This window comes from Ascaphus truei, chromosome 3 (genome assembly GCF_040206685.1).
Source record: "Ascaphus truei isolate aAscTru1 chromosome 3, aAscTru1.hap1, whole genome shotgun sequence".
Classification (NCBI taxonomy): domain Eukaryota; kingdom Metazoa; phylum Chordata; class Amphibia; order Anura; family Ascaphidae; genus Ascaphus; species Ascaphus truei.
The window spans coordinates 376,680,268-376,699,077 of NC_134485.1; positions in this window are offsets into that span (position 1 = coordinate 376,680,268).

Genomic DNA, 18,810 nt, shown 5'->3' on the forward strand with positions numbered 1-18,810 from the left:
CCACGCGGGCAGCGGTAGCACCGGAGGGAGGGGGGGGAGAGAGAAAAGCCCCGGCTACTGCAACATCTTCAGACCCGCGCGGGCAGCGGTAGCACCGGAGGGAGGGGGGGGAGAGAGAAAAGCCCCGGCTACTGCAACATCTTCAGTCCCGCGCGGGCAGCGGTAGCACCGGAGGGAGGGGGGGGGGGAGAGAGAAAAGCCCCGGCTACTGCAACATCTTCAGACCCGCGCGGGCAGCGGTAGCACCGGAGGGAGGGGGGGGGGAGAGAGAAAAGCCCCGGCTACTGCAACATCTTCAGACCCGCGCGGGCAGCGGTAGCACCGGAGGGAGGGGGGGGGAGAGAGAAAAGCCCCGGCTACTGCAACATCTTCAGACCCGCGCGGGCAGCGGTAGCACCGGAGGGAGGGGGGGGGAGAGAGAAAAGCTCCGGCTACTGCAACATCTTCAGACCCGCGCGGGCAGCGGTAGCACCGGAGGGAGGGGGGGGGAGAGAGAAAAGCCCCGGCTACTGCAACATCTTCAGACCCGCGCGGGCAGCGGTAGCACCGGAGGGAGGGGGGGAGAGAAAAGCTCCGGCTACTGCAACATCTTCAGACCCGCGCGGGCAGCAGTAGCACCGGAGGAAGGGGGGGGGAGAGAAGCACCCCGGCCAGTTAGAGTATGTTACGTCCCGTGCGGGCAGCGGGAGCGCCGGAGAGAGGGGGAAAGATGTACCAGTGTATATATAAATATTTAAAGTGTATTAAATTCCCCCCACCTCAAGCATCTGTACAAACTCCTCCATGGCCGGATCAGTGCAGGTCTTGTAAGGAGCTGACACAATTATACAAGAGGATACTATGGAGGAGGTGGAGACACGCACGAGGAGACACGCACGCACGCACGCACTCCCCCCCCCCCCCATTACTTACCCATGCAGAAAGGGCGGTTTGAAGTCCTGGCAACTCCATCCCGCGTCACAGCCAATCAGCTCTGATATTTTTTTTCCGATTTTTTTTTTTTTTCCTTCGAGCAGGGGATTTTTTTTTTAGAGAGCAGGGGAAAGGTTACTGGCCACGAGCCAATATCCGATCGCAGCTGGCGAGTTGGCGACCGGGTTTGTCGAGCACTGTATATATATATATATATATATATATATATATATATATATATATATATATATATATAAATGTAAATACAACTGTATGCTCATCTGCATGTCTTAGGCAGGTCTGCAACCCCGCCTTTCGCCATTATCACCCAGCACACAGCACTTATATATATATATATATATATATATATATATATATATATATATATATATATATATATATATATATATATATATATCCTTCCATTTTACTGGATATAGATCCAATGTGGTCTTTCTCCCTCCTAATAGAGGTAAATGAGAATTATAATCCTAATAGAGGTATATTAGTATTTTATCTGGTAGTGTTAGGACTTGCGAACAGGTGTCTGCCTTGTCGTGGCTCGCAAGCTTACAGTACAACGCTTTGGCCAAAGGGTTAAACTAAATGACCCTTTTTCAAGAGAATATATAAGTATTTTACTGTGTATCTTTGTCATGTTGGATGTAGCATGGGGCTTCTCTGTCGTCTGTTGTATACATATGCCACGGTCAATAGCACTCCTTTTTGACACACACACACATATATATATATTGTGGGAGCTCAGGGGTTCCCAAAAAGAGCTTGCTGGGGTTTTGTGTTTTTTTAATATATAGATATATATATATACAGTATATATATATAGACATAGACATAGACATACAGTATATATATGCACACACACACTTGTGATCATCAAATGGTAGGATCATTCACTAGAAGGCACAGTACATTTCACAGAAGTCGCTGCACAGATGTGTACCAATGTTTCTCCCCAATTCCACCTGATCCTGCAATATAGGGGACTCGTGTGTCAGTGCAGAAACACTGCTGGTGCTCTTAAAGAAAGTGTGTAAGTGTATCAGGCCTATATCTTCCAAAAAACTTGGGTAGTCTTTGTCAGTGATGACGATCCCCTATCTATGTAGTTACTCGCCTCCCTTTGGTCTGGTAGGCTGCTGCTCCGTTCTAACGCCACTAGTGGCCTGTCTGTGACCGTGTCACCAAGCTCCGCTGAGCAGTCCTGCCCAGCCAGGTTCTCAGGTCACCACGGACCAGCTCGATGTCTCTCTGGGCCACAGCATCTCTGCCCCGTTGTGCTCTGCCAGGGATTCTCAAACACTCCTCCCTTAGTCCCTCCTCTTGAGTCACCACTATTGGCCTGAGAGTATGTTTATCATTGTGTCACTCATTAGCACACCGAAGAGACCAGTTCTTGTGTCTGCATTTAACATACCTACTGTAACATAACCAACTGCTACTGTATGAATAGAGCATAGCATCTTTGAGACCTGAACATGTTTCCTATAAACAGTCACTTACAATGTTGTGCTGCTTAAGCTGCAGTTGTTCTTAAAGGTTTGTAATTTTGTAACTATCTTTTTACTTTGCCTACAGTATGTTGAACGTACAGTATTGTTGGGTGGAAGGTCATATGGGACGAGGGATGACAATGAATACTTTAAACAAGAGCCAATGTTTTATCCAGCAGTCAGCTTCACAGATCGTATCAAATGATGCGCCAGTGCTTGAAGCAAGTTTGCATCTATCTTATGTAGTCTTAGGCTGTGTCCATAGAGGGGGGAGCCGCTCTCCTCCAAACTGACGCTGAGGCTCGTCTGCGCAATCAGGAGCGATTGCATGAACTAGCAGACGAGCCAATGTGCACGATTGGGAGGCGGGGGGAGGCGAGGCACTGATGTAACTGGGCCAATAGCCCGTGAAGCGCCGACGTCAACGTCACAGCGCCGACGTCAGGGCGCCATGACGTTGACGCTGCTTCGCTCTGATTGGAGGTTTTCAGCCAACAGCGCGCTCAGAAACGGGTTCTGCTGTCGGCTGAAAATCCCTGCACCTCAGCACGGCTGCGGACGCTCGCGGGAGCCCCCTCTCAAGACATCCTTATTGAGGATGACGGGACTCATCATGGAGCGTCCGCACGGCTTAGCGCTGACTGTCCTTCTATGGACTCAGCCTTGTGCTTCACCTATTGCTGAAACTTTGTGTTAGAAATGCAGAGCTGATGCCTACTGCAGACAGAAAGCTGTAGCTCGCCGTTTGAGTTGCATTTACCAATGTCATGTTTTCCTATGACTTTTGTTGGCAAGTTCATACAAACTTATATCTTAGTTCCTTGTTCTTCTGATCAGAAGATGTAACAGTAGATACAGTATATCGGAACTTATTATAATGAGGTAACATTTCCAGTTAAAAGTAATGCAATTTCATCAGACATTCATTAATTCCCACAGGATAGTTATCCAGCTTGAAAAGGGGTCTGCATATAGAAAACTATTCACCATACTCATATCATTCCCCTGAAGGGTTTTCAAACCACAAAAAGATTAATCTAGCACTGGATTCTGTGACCTGACCATGGTCATGGAGGTAAGTCACACAAAGAGGTGTAGTGCTCATCTTGTATTTCTCCAGCTCATGAGTAATTAGGGTTATCCTATGCTCACATCTATTCATAGAGTTACAATTACACAAGGTTTTCACATTCCAAGAAGGAAGAAAAGGGGGCTTAAGTTCTCTATGTTTTAACTGCAAAAATGAAAGCATTGACAGCCTCTGTGGGCTATCAAGAGTTGGTTGAAGAAGAACATGTTCAGGGCACATTCTAAAGTATTTCATAAATGAGGATGTGCAGTGCCATCCCTAAAAAGGACACTTGGTTACCTTGTGTACTAATGGTCCATGCTTCTACTTCATAGAGCTATGGAACTATAACATTTCTTATATTAGCCAAGCAGTAAGTAAGTTACCATCTACATATCCCAGTGCATAGAGAAACATCTGGATAAAGAAGGATTTTAGTCTGGGTCGCTTACACAGACTTGTTATACTTTCTTGACCTAGCCTTTAAAATAAAATGGGCCATTGTGCACTCACTACTGAATATGTGTTTGTTGAAAATCTGTAGGAAACACGGGCCTCGGTTCCCTGATATGCCCCTCTTGGATATAATACATGAAAAAGTCATCCAAAAATGGAGGTGGCAACAAGGCCACCGATGAAAACGATAAAAATAATTCACACGAGGAAAACCTGCAGCAATGTGGATTTCTTGCATATCGAAACAGCGTATTTTATCAGGGCAGCCAGACTTATATCCCCCCAAAGCGACATGATTCAGGACAATCTGTCTCTTATAATGGTGGCTGCTTGATAAAATGTGCTGTGGCATTGTGCAATAAATCCACATTGCTGCAGATTTTGCTCATGTGAGTTTATATTTAAATTTTCTTTAGTGTGCTTGTTGCCACCTCCATTTTTTGTGTGTCGACTACTGTGCAGTATGAAAGGTTAAAGAAAGCTAGTATAGCGTGTGGCAGGGGCGGACTGCCCTTCCCCAACTGGTCAGATTAAAAAAAACATTGGTCCGGTAGCAGAGGAGAGAAGCTGTGTGCGCCATTGTAGATTCCGGCCAGCAGGTGGAGGTGCAGAGCCTAGTAGCATATCCCAGGCTGGCTCCTCTCTGGGTGCTGCTGGTAATAGTGTGTGTGTATGTAATGCATGGATGATGTGTGTGATACACACACACACACACACACACACACATATATATATATATATATATATATATATATATATATATATATATATATATATATATATATATATATATATATATATATATATATATATATATACAGTGATTGACAAATCACCAAAAAATCTACTCGCCACACAAAAAAATCTACTCGCCACCTAGTACCAAACGTGTGCTGCTTGGGCCGGGGGTTAAATCCACTCGCCCGGGGCGAGCAAATGTATAGGTTTGTCGAACACTGTATATATATATATATATATATATATATATATATATATATATATATATATATATATATATATATATATGCAAATACAACTGTATGCTCATCTGCATGTCTTAGGCAGGTCTCCAACCCCGCCTTTCCCCATTATCACCCAGCATACAGCACTTCCACTGCAGCAAGGGATTCTGGGAAATGACATGCAAATGAGCACACAGTGTCACTTTTTGCCTCAAAAAACATTTTTAACATGGTTCCCTATAGGCTTATGCTTGCTGCATGGTCACAGTTTTGCGCACAGCCAGGGTTAAGGTGCATACCCAGAAAACCACCCACAGACAGCTGTTTTGACCTTAATGGGTCTCATCAGTGTGGGGTTGATTTTAACTGGGTATGCAAAGAGGCTATGGGATAGGCTATACCATAATATCATAATACTGAGTTAAGTTATGGTATATATATTGAAAATGTAAAAGCAGGCTGTTTCTGTATTTCTACCTGATGAAGAACACTGAGAAGTTTGAAAACTTGTAACATATCAGCTACTTGTTGATTCAATAAAAAGGTATCATACCACATCTCCCTCCTTTGTTATTTTACTACATGGGAGAAAGGGCCAACACAGCTACCCACCCTTCTTTGCCTGTGATGAGGCAAGAGAGAGGTTAGTCTCTCTTTTTCTCATCATAAACCTCAGCTAGAATTTTTGCAAATTCAGCATGTAGCCCCAACCAGCCCCCTGACTCCAGAAATATGGGAGGAAGCCCGGCTCTTCCACGCCAACCACATATTCAGAGAAATTAGCAAAGAAGGCATGATGTTCACTGAATGTTCTATTGGTCATTATCTGCTATCTCTTTAGATATCAAGTGAACATTCTAAGGTCAAAGGGGAGAGTGAGTGGCTCAGTGAGTAAAGACACTGACTGACACTGAGTTAGAAGCTGGGGAACCTGGTGTCAATTCCTGGTGTCAATTCCTGGTGTCAATTCCTGGTGTCAATTCCTGGTGTCAATTCCTGGTGTCAACTCCTGGTGTCAACTCCTTGTGACCTTGGGCATGTCACTTTATCTCCCTGTGCCTCAGGCACCAAAAAAACATAGATTGTAAGCTCCACAGGGCAGGGATTTGTGCCTGCAAAATGTCTCTCTAAAGCGCTACGTAAAGCTAGCAGCGCTATACAAAAACATTCTAAAAAAAAAATTGATGGAATAATAAACTTTGAATCTATGTTATTTTTAAAGTTTTTATGTACTATTTAGGCTGTTTCATGAATCTTTTTCTGGTCGGGGAGATCATGTGTATCATTTACATCTTCAGAATGTTCATATGCCCTTCGTAAATATAAACAATTGTCTTTCTTTTGTAAATCCTTCCGATGTATAGTGGAACTGGGCAGTAACAAAAGTATGTAGAATATGCAAATGGCGCTCAGTAACATTCTCCCACTGACAAACTATGCATTACTGCAACATAACTTGCTCCCATTCTAAACAAAATAAATTCAACTGAAAGAATGATGTGGGTCTAACTTACTGAGAAGATAAGCAGATAATTTTAGCTATTTTTGTTTTTATCAGCATTAGACATGCCTATAATTCAGCACTTCCTATTTTTATCTACTATCATCATGCAGGTAGTCTAGTGGTTTACATTCAACTTTGTTAGATTCAATGCACCCATTCAATTAAACGTTAGAGAACTTGTAATAAGTTACCGTTGTTTAAACTAACATATCAGATGCGCAACAGAAAATAGTTTTCTTGTTTAACTTCTGTCCATATTAAACTCGTTTGATATGGGCAACAGAATCATATTTTTCACTTTTTAACATACTGTAGTCTTGGTTATTTTCCATTCATTGAAAACACGTGAATCCTGTTGTGGTTCAGAAACAATCATTTTATGCCTCTTTTCAAAGAGACCAAAACAGTAGCTTACCTTTTTAATATGTTACAATTGTTATAAAACATCTGGTGCACTGTACATTTTTTAGTTTATAGCCAAATTCTTTCTTTAAAGGGCAATAGGAAAATCTTATGAGTTTTTTTTTTCCCAACAAATTCAATACTTTCCATAATGCCTTTAGACTTCTTTCGCCTTGACGATTACTCATTATTTCCATATAATTCAGAGATTGCAAGATAGAGTCCACATAGGATAAAGTCTATAAAAAAAACAGTCCACATTTGATCATTCACTTTCTTATAAACTAGTTCGTAATTATAATTCATTATAATTACTCTGCTTCTCACAGAATATACAGCACAACATATATATATTAAATATTTCAGGCACAGTAATTTGTTACCCAAAATGAATTTTCCAATAGAATTTACTTGAGGTCATTTGCCCAGAATCAAATCAAACTCACCAGATCTGCAAAGCCACAATAATGTCTTAATGCAGTTGAATATATGAAGTTAAGCCAATTTTACTTTACGGTCATTAGGGAAGAGAAAAATGCTGAATATTTGATAGAAAGAGATATTCTCAATAATTATAACTTTATTTGCTCGTATAGATAACAGTGAAAAATTTGACAAAGTCCACCAAAAACCATGCTTGTCTAAATATTTAACATTTTATTTTTTTATTTACTTTCACATAAACTTGCCAACAAGTGTATGTGACTATAAACGATATCATGTACAGTAATCTCCATGTTTTTATACACACTGGTTCTCACCAGTGTGCACATACTCAAAGACAAGTACAGCACTGTAGATACCCAGAGTGCTTTAGAGGAGGAAAATAAGGTACAGTATGTCACTTGAAGTAACAGCTTCTCACATTCCTGTCGCAAAGCCGCATGGCACACAGACAAGACAGGAAGTTACATGTGCCACCCGCAGATGTCATGCAACAAAAGCTGTCTAAAAGGTGTATTACCTGTGTGATTTTTTGCTTTTATGGATGCATCACTACTGCATACATTTTACTTTTCTCCCACTTTCTTGCATTTAGACTTAATTCTAAAAATGAAGAACCCACGTTACAAAGGGCTATATTATTTACTAAGTGTTGTTTAGTAAGGTACTGTACATTACAGTAACATTACATAGAGCGTTCTGATAGTTTAAGGGGGCACTTTACACAAAAATTCCAAACAGAAGAAAAAATGTATAATTACAGGTATATGACAATCTGTAGGTAGGCTATAGGAATGTAGCATTCTTGAAATACTGATCTGGCAGCTGAGTAATATTCATACTGTATCAGCAATAGAATACTGGAACCTGGCCATGACTCATCAACTAATTAGAACTGGATCCTCAGTGGGAAATGAAATGGAATACTGCTCATGAACATCTACTGTAGTCCCAGAAATATAAGATTATTTGACCTACAGAATTTAGTGGTTTTGAACTAAGCTACTGTAGGTCTCTCTTTTACCGAAATCAGAATGACAACCTTATTTGTTCCTGCATTGTGTTAAATATTAACATTACTCATTCTAAATAAATTCATGTCAATCATAAAATAGAGCTTTTGATTGCATTAAAGCAAATAAACTTCTCTGCAGATTGTCAGTGTCAATCCAAATATTCATTTATTATGCAGTTTGTATTATCTGTGTCATTAAAATCTTTAGCTGAAGATATGTGTAGAAGTTTATTTATTTATAAAATGTTTTACCAGAAAGTAATACATTGAGAATTACCTCTCGTTTTCAAGTATGTCCTGGGCACAGAGTTATGATGACAAATACAGTACATTATTACAAAAACATAGTTACATTTAGTGAACAGGTTATACATTATATACACGACATTGCAAGCACTGTTAAAGATAATATATTATAGGCGTATGTAACAGTTACAGACCCAATTAAAATGTGAGACAGCTTTACTTTTGAAAGAACTTAGACTAGTGGCGGCTGTGAGTGTCTCCAGAAGATTGTTCCAGTTGTGGGGTGCACAGTAAGAGAAGGAGGAGCAGCTGGATACTTTGACTTGGGACTATGAACAGTCTTTTGGAGTCAGATCTCAGATGATAAGTGCTGCATGTGGTAGGGGTGAGGAGCTTGTTCAGATAGGCGGGTACTGTATCTTGCCCAGAAAGTATTTGAAGGCAAGACAGGTGAGATGAACTTTGCGCCTAGACTCAATCTATTTCTTTGAGCATTTCACAGTGATGTGTGTTGTAGTTGCATTGGAGGACAACGCAGCATATAGAGTTGTAGATGGTATCAAGTTTGCTGAGGTGAGTTTGGGGTACCGTGCCATACTGTATACTACGTCCCCATAGTCTATAATTGGCATCAGCATCTTCTGATGCGCTTTCTGACCAGCAGACTTTGGGAGGATTTGTTCCTATATAATATACCTAGTTTGGCATACGTTTTGGATATCAGGGTATCAATGCGCAACCCAAATGTTAAATGGGAGTCAAACCATATGCCAAAATATTTTAAACTAGTACCAGGGGCTAGGATAGTATTAGAGTTGCTTCTGATCTGGAGCTCATTCATTGGAAGCTTTAGAAATTTAGCCATGGTACCAAATACCTTTGTTACAGTCTTGTCAGTGTTTAAAAACAGTTTGTTTTGGGAAATCCAATTTCCAAAGTCTCAAAAAGTCAGATTGAAGTATGTGTCCAAGGTCAGAGAGGTAAGGGCTGTGTGCATATAAGATTGTGTCATCCGCATACATGTGTATTGAAGCTCCCTTACGAGCTAGCCTTTCCCTTGCCAAAATGTTTTGCTGCATTTGTAATTCTAGGGTCTGTTCAGGGTTTGCTGAGGGATTTGGGGGGGGGAGGGATGGGAGAGACAGTTGTGTGCAGTCTAGTGATGGGAGAGGCTGTAGTAAATAACGTGTATAGTGCGGGTTAAAAGTGCAGGCTAACAAGCATTTGATAATAGTGTGGTCAAATAAGCTCACCGTTTGTTGCCTTATGTACTGTAGATGAGTTTGCAGAAAGATCCAGTCCCCTGTCCACTTCTAGTCCAACTACTGTCTAACTACATATCCACTTAAAATGCCCCTTTAAAATCAATGCTCAACCCAGCAATGCTCCGCTTAAGTGGCTTTTCTGTCCAATGCATCTTCTTGTAGGGGTGAACTACGCGCGGTGCATTTGATTATTCAAGTCTGATCAATTGTAAGACTTTGGTTTTATTAAAATTCTCATTAATAATTAATGAGCCTTTTATTATCTCGTTGGTGACACTAACAACACATGTACTATTAGGCTATACGTAGTGGTTATTATCAAGACCGGAAATGTTTTGACAATCTATCACAAAAAAACACTTTATGTTTTTGTCTAATAACCATTTTCTCCACTCCTGAAAGGGGGATCTTTATCCTAAGAGCAATCCAAAAGCTTTGCTTATTATTACCTAGCTACTGGACGATTAGCCTTAAAATTTCACATCCATTAGGCATTCCTGTCACGAGGTGCTCACCATGTACAAGACGGGACCGCGAGGCTGAGGTGGGGATATTGATAGCCACCGACCAACAACCGAGAAGACACGTCCGGAGTGCAGAGTGGTAGTCGCGTAACCGGGTCAAGGTAGGAGAGGTCAGATTGGTCGAGGTACTTGCCATGGTCAAGGAGTGGAGAGATCGGATAGTCGTTTATGCGGTGCCGGGGTCCAGGGGTAGAGAGAGTAGAATAGTCGAGTCCGTAGCCGTAGCCCAGGGGTCAGAGAAGCCAGGAGTCCCGGTGCAAGCTGAGGTCAAAATACAAGGAGCAAGACAAGGCAAGGCAACAGGAAGCTGGAGGTAAGCAGACAAATGAAAACAAGCGTATGCTCAGCCAATTTGCCAAGGGGCTGGCTGAGCATAAAAAGCACAGAGAGCCAATGAGGAGGTTGCGGGGAGTGAGCATCATAGGTATGCTATGTACCGATAGGCAGGGGCGGAGTCAGTAGCAGCTGAGGGGTAATGGACTGAATTAACCCCTTGCGTACCTATGTCCACACGACGTCTGCGCGTAGTGAGAGCGCGCTATGCGCTGCCCATGTCGTCACAGAGCCTGGAGGCAGCCCATGCAGTGTCTCTCTTACTAGCGGCGTGCCGCCTGCAATCACCAACAAGACCCAGGTACATGCTGGGTACATGCTGCAACATTTCAGTGACATTTCTGCAGACAGACTAATGGCCCATCGGATTAACAGCGGGGGTCCCTGGCTGTCCCATTCAAACTGAATGGGACTGCCAGGGATCCCTGCTGTGCTAATCCGATGGGCCATTAGTCTCTGCAGAAATGTCACTGAAATGTTGCAGCATGTACCCAGCATGTACCGGGGTCTTGTTGGTTATAGCCCCAGATTTTCCAAGGCAAGTTTAAGGCAAGTTTTAGAATACTCGTCGGCGCACCTGTATGACCAGTAGCATCCAATTTAGCAGAGGACAGGATGTATGCGAGTGACGTATTTTCTGTGTCCACAAATGTTGCTCTACAATTTGCTCCACAAGTCATGTACTTTGTCAATTACTGCCCATGTCAAGGCCAGAAACTAAAGCTTGTGCATAGGGTAATTCTTCTCTGTTGGGACTAACCTCCAGCTCACAAATGCCACAGGCCAATATCCCTCAGAATGTTCCTGATATAAAACAGCCCCTACACCCTCTAGGCGTGTGTTAACATATAATTCACAGGGCTTTTGTGGGTTGGTAAATGCCAGTACTGGCGTATTCACACATGGGGATCTAATAGTACCAGCTTTGCAAATCAAGGACCGAGAACCACTTGCTCCCTGTGAGATAGTACAACACATCGTCTATGTGTGGCATGGTATATTGGTCAGAAAAAGTCCACTTGTTAAAGGTTCGGAAGTCAATACAAATTCTCATGTTCCTGCTTTTCTTTCAGGCCACAACTATGGGTGAAGCGTATAGGCTGGGGGATTCTGGGATTATAGCTGCCCCCATAAATTATTTTAAGTGGCGTTTCACATCTTCTATGTTAGCCGGGACCAATCTCCATGATTTTTCTCTAAAGGGGAGGGTATCATGAAGGAGTATCCGGTGTTCCACTTCTTTTGCACGCCCAATCTCCCACTCATGGGTGGAGAAGACTTCAGGCCTTCAAGCAATCTTGTCTCTCAGATGCTTCTTCCACTGTTCCAGAGCAGTACTGTCCATGCAGTGAAACATATCTGGTGTCAACTTTTTTCTGGCAGGCTGGACCCATTTCTTTGACACTGTATAGGTGGGCCACCACCGTGCCTCGTCATACAAGCCCATCATGGGCGGTCTCGTTCCTTACTTCCACAATCCCCCACTCTTTACGAACAGTCCTCCTAGATATCCTCCATGAGGGGGACTATCTATCATAACGGATAGCGCGTCTATGTCCCATAGAAAGGTCACCTTCACATTTTTTTTTGGTATTTTTTTGGGGAGTATCCTGACTGAACACAGTCTTGTCCATCTGACTTCCCCTATAGGTCCCTCATCCTGGGCCATGGCTCTATTTTCTATTTTTTGGTAGGCCTTCAAATACTGCAGATAAATGGTCAGGGTCTGACCATAGTTGCTTCTGTCTACTGTCTGACACCATGTCACTGGTTGCCCAAACATATTGGCATTCATCCCCATTATAGTCTCAAACTCAACCTTACTTCAGACTTCAGGAGATAGTAACGCAACCATCATCAGGTTTCCCGATTCTTCCGTAATCCTCTTTGAGAATTCCAGTTTCATCATTACATACCCCAGGTATGGGTAGCTAGAATCACTGAGTCCCCACATGAAAAGGCAGGTGCTTCAGGTGTTTATCGTACCATGGCTTAAAGATAATGGATACTTGAGATCCACCATCCAAAAGGACGTCTCATTTTCTACCCTCTATCTTTGCTTCGACTTGGGCCAAGGTTCCATTAGGCAAGTGGGGTTGTTCCGGTCTGTTAGCAGGGGTAGCGTTTGCAGAGCCTTGCTCCATGTGGTGTCCTGTATGCTCTTTCATGGAGTCCTTTTTTTCATTTCCCTAGTTAGACTCAGAGCAGATGAATCTCTTAATCACATATAACAGATTTGCTTGTTTTCTATAGTGCTTGACATAGTGTCCCTCTTTGCCACACTTACAGAGTACAAATGCTGTCTTAGTGCTATAACAAAAATAAATCCCTTTTATTTGGGTCCGTCCCCATGGAGGGGCTGCTCCCCATTTATGGTCGCATTGTTGACCGTATCTGGGACCATTAGGATTAACGCTTTGCTACAATCCAGGCCGTCCCATGCATACCACTGACATAAAATGGCCGAACTCTTGGTGAGGAACTGTTGGCTACACTCGACAGGGGGCGCTATGATGGTGCAAATGTTCTTGTAGATTCTAGGCATTTCCTGGGGAAAATTGACTACTCACAACAATTTAACTATGCTCTTGTCTGGCCGTTTATACATATATAAAGGGGAAGGTATGGTGTGCATCACACCAAACATAAAAAATCTCAGCAGTGCCTCCAATGTAACCCCTCTCCTCAGACTAACACCTACTGCTGAAGTGGAGGCCTGAGTCTTCCTTTTCAATGTGATGTTCCACACGTGTCATTAGGTCAGACAGAAGCAAGAAGACTACAGTGATGTTTACAGTATAATAGAATTGAAGTACTGTATGTAGCAATGGACACTCTTGTACCTTATGATCCTTAACAGAAGGATCATTAAACGCATCCATATAACATAGTAACATAACACTCCCCACTAAATGCTGAGCGGGTGTATGCCAGTGTCTGTTGCTGAGGCCTCCCAATCCTGGGAATCAAGGGCTGTGTAATTGGGCCGGAACACCATTGGAGCTCTTAACTATGTACTTGTGTAGCAGACCTTTACTTCGCAAAACGCTTTGCTACCCCTTTATATGGCTTCCATTGAGGATACTCTCTGCCAGTGTGCACTCCTCCTGCGGCTCACTTGGATGCTCCAATGGGCCTTCTCGCGATGTTAAATGCTCTCTGTCAAGCCCACATCCACTAATTTGGAATGTAGACTGGCCGTAGGTTACCAACATTCAGTACTGAGACCTCTTAAGCTAACACAGATCTGCTCCTGCATGCTCTCTCAGGGACACTTCCAAATCTCCTCACATAGTCCTGCCTCTCCAGAGTCTAATCTCATTGGCTGATGCCCTGTCCATCACAAATCACATCCTTCTGTAATGGAAGTGGCTCGCTGTTGCAGCACAGCTTGCTGGGAGTAGCAGTTTCCTATTGCAGACAGGGGGCAGTGTATTTGTGTCAGCTGCATACATCTTTCTAGGAGCTACATAACCACAGCATGCCGTCATTCATTGAGATTACTAATGTAGCGCACTTTTCCCCACCCCCTGGGAGATATGACGGCTACGGTGTGGGTAGTGCATTACCTGTGGCTCACAGGAAGCCTGAACCTCCACTGCTGGGAGCCTGGGGTATTCCTGATCCGATGTGTGACAGTGCCCCCACCTGCAAAGGATCCTAACTATATGGGATGGCCCTGTGCAGGATCATATGAACAATACAAACTGATATAGTAAAACAATGGCAATTTACTGTATGCATATAAACGATCATAAACAATAATACCACTAACGCAACACTAGGCCTAGCAGGGCCGCAACCCCTCACCATGCCTTCCCAATACATTGTCCACACCCCTGTAGGGTTTACCCCCAAAGTTCTGAGGTGCCCATGGGCACCCAACCACCCTGGTGTCCACAATAAGCCACCCGCCCAAGTGTGTGAGACAGCGCTGACCCACTAAATTGAAGAGGTGAGTTGGTGCACTTTTTTGACAAGGGTACCTGCCGGGAGGTCCCACACCCGGGCACGCTGATGTTGTCAGATGGGATCCACAGATCCAGAGTAGGTAACCGCGAAGCCTCCGCCTCTACGGTGTGGGTCCTGCGTTGATTGTACCACCTTCAAGAGTCTCTGTGGTTGCAGGTGTCTGGTTTCCAGACCACCTGAGGGCAGGATACAGCTGTGTCCCTCATAATGGTACTATAGGGGCAGTGTCCCTATCTATGGGCCTGTCCCTACAGCAATCACAGGGTGAGGGGAGTCGGGCCCTAGCTGGGGCCTAATAGGGGGTATCAGGCCTAGTGCAGGTGCCACAGACACCAGCTCACATAACCTACCCATTCCTTGTCTCAGCTCCGAATGGCGTGGCTTCTCTTGCGCCCCAAATGTATCTTCTTCAGCAGGGGAATCATTGCAGCCCTATTGGCTGTTGTGCCTCACATTATCCTCCAGCCCCAGTGGCTGCTGGGGGTAGAAGTCACCCTGAGAGCCCTTCCCTGCACTGGCCGCCGCTTGCGCTGCCATATCGCGCATGCGCGAGAACCAACGAGATGGCCGGTGGACTGGAGAGATGGTACTGCGCACGCGTGACCTATTGCGCATGTGTGCGCAACTTTAATATGCCGGCGCCCTGCTCCGGGAGCCACCGAGAACCTCTACGGGGCTCTGGCGACCCAATCGCCGCTACGGCTTCACACCCCCTCCCCCCCGCAGTGCCGTTCTCACCTGTCCTTGCCTCCGCTGCTGCAGACGCGAGCGCGCCAGGAGGTAAGGGGAAAAAGGGGCACCCATGTCACACTTACATTTGTATATTTCTTTCAGCAGGATTTAAAAAAAACACTGAGTAGTGGATGGTTGTACAGCTAGATTTTTTGGGATGTTATACTGTATATTTGCTGTGGTTTTGGTCTGGCAAGACATTCCTCAGGGGTTTTCCCAAGCCCTCGTGGACCTAGATGCTGGAAAGTATGAGATCGAAAATATCTACTGCTTTGGTATGTACGTATGTATATCTTAATTTATATAGCGCCTACAGTGTACTTAGCGCTTTACAAAAGAGACAATACAGTACAAGGTATAATACAATACATGCAATAAGGAAACTCAGATAATAGGAAAGGAAATTCCTGCCCCGGAGAGCTTACAATCTAAATGGTATGTCGGGAGACTTACAGAGACTGCAGGTGAGGCAATAAATGCAGTAGACGGCAGTGCTTGGCCATAATGGTTGGTCAATGGCTATTGAAATGCTTCATTTAAGGTTTGACTTGAAGGTGGGGAGAGAAGGTGCATAGCATATTCTGAGTGTGAGGGAGCTCCACAGGTAAGCGTCAATGATGGGAAAAGTTTTAAGGCTAAAAGGGGAGCAGTAGAGGTGGAAAGGAGACAGTTATGGATAGATCGCAGGAGACGAGCAGGGTCATAACGAGAGATCAAAGCTGATACTGAAGGTAGGGAGGAGCAGATAAGTGGAGAGCCTTGAAGGCAAGGAGGATAACTTTGTAGCCAGGAGAGGGATTTAAGGAGGAGATGAGCAGAGACTGTGTTGGGAGAAAGTGAAGTTATTCTAGCAGCATTATTTTTAATAGATTGCAAAGGAGAAAGTTGTGAGGCAGGGAGGCCTGCAGTAAATTACAATAATCCAAAATATCTACGCCTTTTTTGTTCTTTGTATGTTGGGTGTGCCTGATTGATCTTTTTTATAGATGACATTCTGTACAGCTTTTATGTGGGTGGAACTGTGAGTTATCATGCCTTCAAAGAATTTGTGGGTCATCTATTAAAGTCTCCCAGCTGTAAAACAAGGGCTAAACTGGTGCCTGATCGCTATTATCACACTTTAATTAATAACCCCTATGATTCTAATAACAGCAACTTGAAATTTATGCTGAATTGTTTCCTTGGGTAGGTTTAAAATCTCCTTACTTTTCCAATACTGTTTAGCATATTTTACATTTTAAAATAGTAATTATAAAAATGAGTTAAAGTGTTGAATTGATGGATGCCTCGATTGTACTGCAACTCACAAACATGTTGTTACAGGATACTGCATGTTTAATCACTTCTGATCCACATACCCTTATTATCAGTGCACACTATTGCTAGTAACAAAAGGGTATGATAGATAAAACAAAATGTCATAACTGCTCCAGTATACAAGGTACAGTAACGACAGAGAACCATGAGTGCACCTGCATGTCTGCCACAAGCCCGATAAACCTGCTTCATTCATTCTATAGTCATGTTATGGAATAATTGAACTGTAGGGATCCTTAGTAATTAATTGCATTTCATAACCCAGAAACTTCGTCTGCTACTGCAGTTTTTTTTTTCCCCAGCACACACAATATTTTTTTATACATATAAAAGAATGGAAATATGTAATTCCCATTAAGACCTTAATAATTTCCAGGTGTTGACTACAATGTGTGAAGCAAATACGTAACTGATCTTTAGGAAAACTCACACTTAATGAAATACTTTACATTCTGTCAAATGCGGCGTTAAATAAAAACACTCGCCACATTCAATGCTCCAGGGGTAAAACACCCGTTCAGCACTGAATGGGTTAATATCACATGCTGTAAACTGCGTGATTCTGCCCAAGGGAGAAAAACATTTAGTAGTAGTTAGTGTTTTCAAGTCTTTCGAGACGATTCCTTTACAGCCTCCTCCTCGCTGCTGTCTCACAGTAGAGGCTGGTGAGGTGTATGGAAAGCTATAAAAAATATATATACAGTATATATTGAAGGTAATAGAGGTTCTGCAAAGAACACCTATAAACTTGAAGGTCGCACATTGTTCATTCCTCTTTCTACAAGAAAGGATTTCAGGTAATGATATACCAATTTCTTACCAATCTTAAAATGCAAGAAAAAAAACGGCACCTTACAAGTCCAATAACAGTAAATGTCCTGGAAATGCAATACGAATTGGGAGAAATGTCCAAAGAGAAGTCCCTTCAATTCCTTGACCAGATACAGATTCCTCCGTGTGTTGCGTGATATGAAAGAAAACAAAGAAAGAAATATAGTGCAACAATGCCAGCAATTGAATACGGCTACCACTGTCTAGGAACATACAACATTGACTAACAATAAACAAACAAAACAAACATAAGACAAACAGTGACAAGGCTGAAAATATAAAAAGCTAATTTAATATAAGATATAAAACAATAAAAATTGATGATATGCGATTGACAAGAAGATCGCTGGTCCGGTGGGTTAAAACCGGAATCCTACTCACAGAATGGATGATGTAATCAGACAATGGATAACAGCCGCCAAAGAATACACAGTCCTCCTCCGGCCACACTGGAGCTTTCATAAACGTGCTCCTGCGCTTCTCCGCATTCTTCGGGCGGATGTTCGGTCATTTGTAATTGGACTTGTAAGGCGCCGGTTTTTTTTCTTTTATTGTTCCCATTGTCATTTTGATTTGTACAAATCATTATTCACCAGGCAGAGTAGCCCACAAATAGGGGGCCAACTCCTATAGAGGGGTCATTACACACTTATAGCGCTATTTATACACCATCTTCCATTTTTTTTTCTAATCTTGAAATGCAGAGACTGTAGATGATGCTGAACTGCTTAGTCTTTATAAGCTTTTTTTTTTTTTTGGGTGTGACAATGGACAAGTTCTGGGTGAATAACCCACAAGTAATATGGCGCAAGCAGAGATCTTGTGATGTCAACACCCATGGGGCCTAAAAAGATCCAAGGGAAAAAATTGAAATTAACTTCTGCGAAATATCACTGGTACCTTTAATGTGAGATTGATTCTTTTAACTGAACCTTGAAGAAAATTGTAAATACATTGGGTCAATGGTTGTATGGTGATGAAGTAGTGGATACAATGGGTCCCTCCTGGAGATTAATCAAGGTTCCTTTGTGTGATTTTGGTAAAAGATATAAAACAGATCAACGCATTGAAGACGGTAATAGGAAATTGAGTGTTTCTGTATCTATCCACTGATTTTGCATACCCATTGCAATCACAGATTCAACTTCTTTTTTGAACATAAATGTGGTATTAGGTAGCAAATATTGATGATAATTCTTGTCAACAACTGGTCTGGTCAAATTTCAATCAAAGAATATTACGAAATTACAAAATCTTGTTCCAGAACGGAGTATAAAAAGCATGTATATCTATGTAGATTGAAGATAGATATATA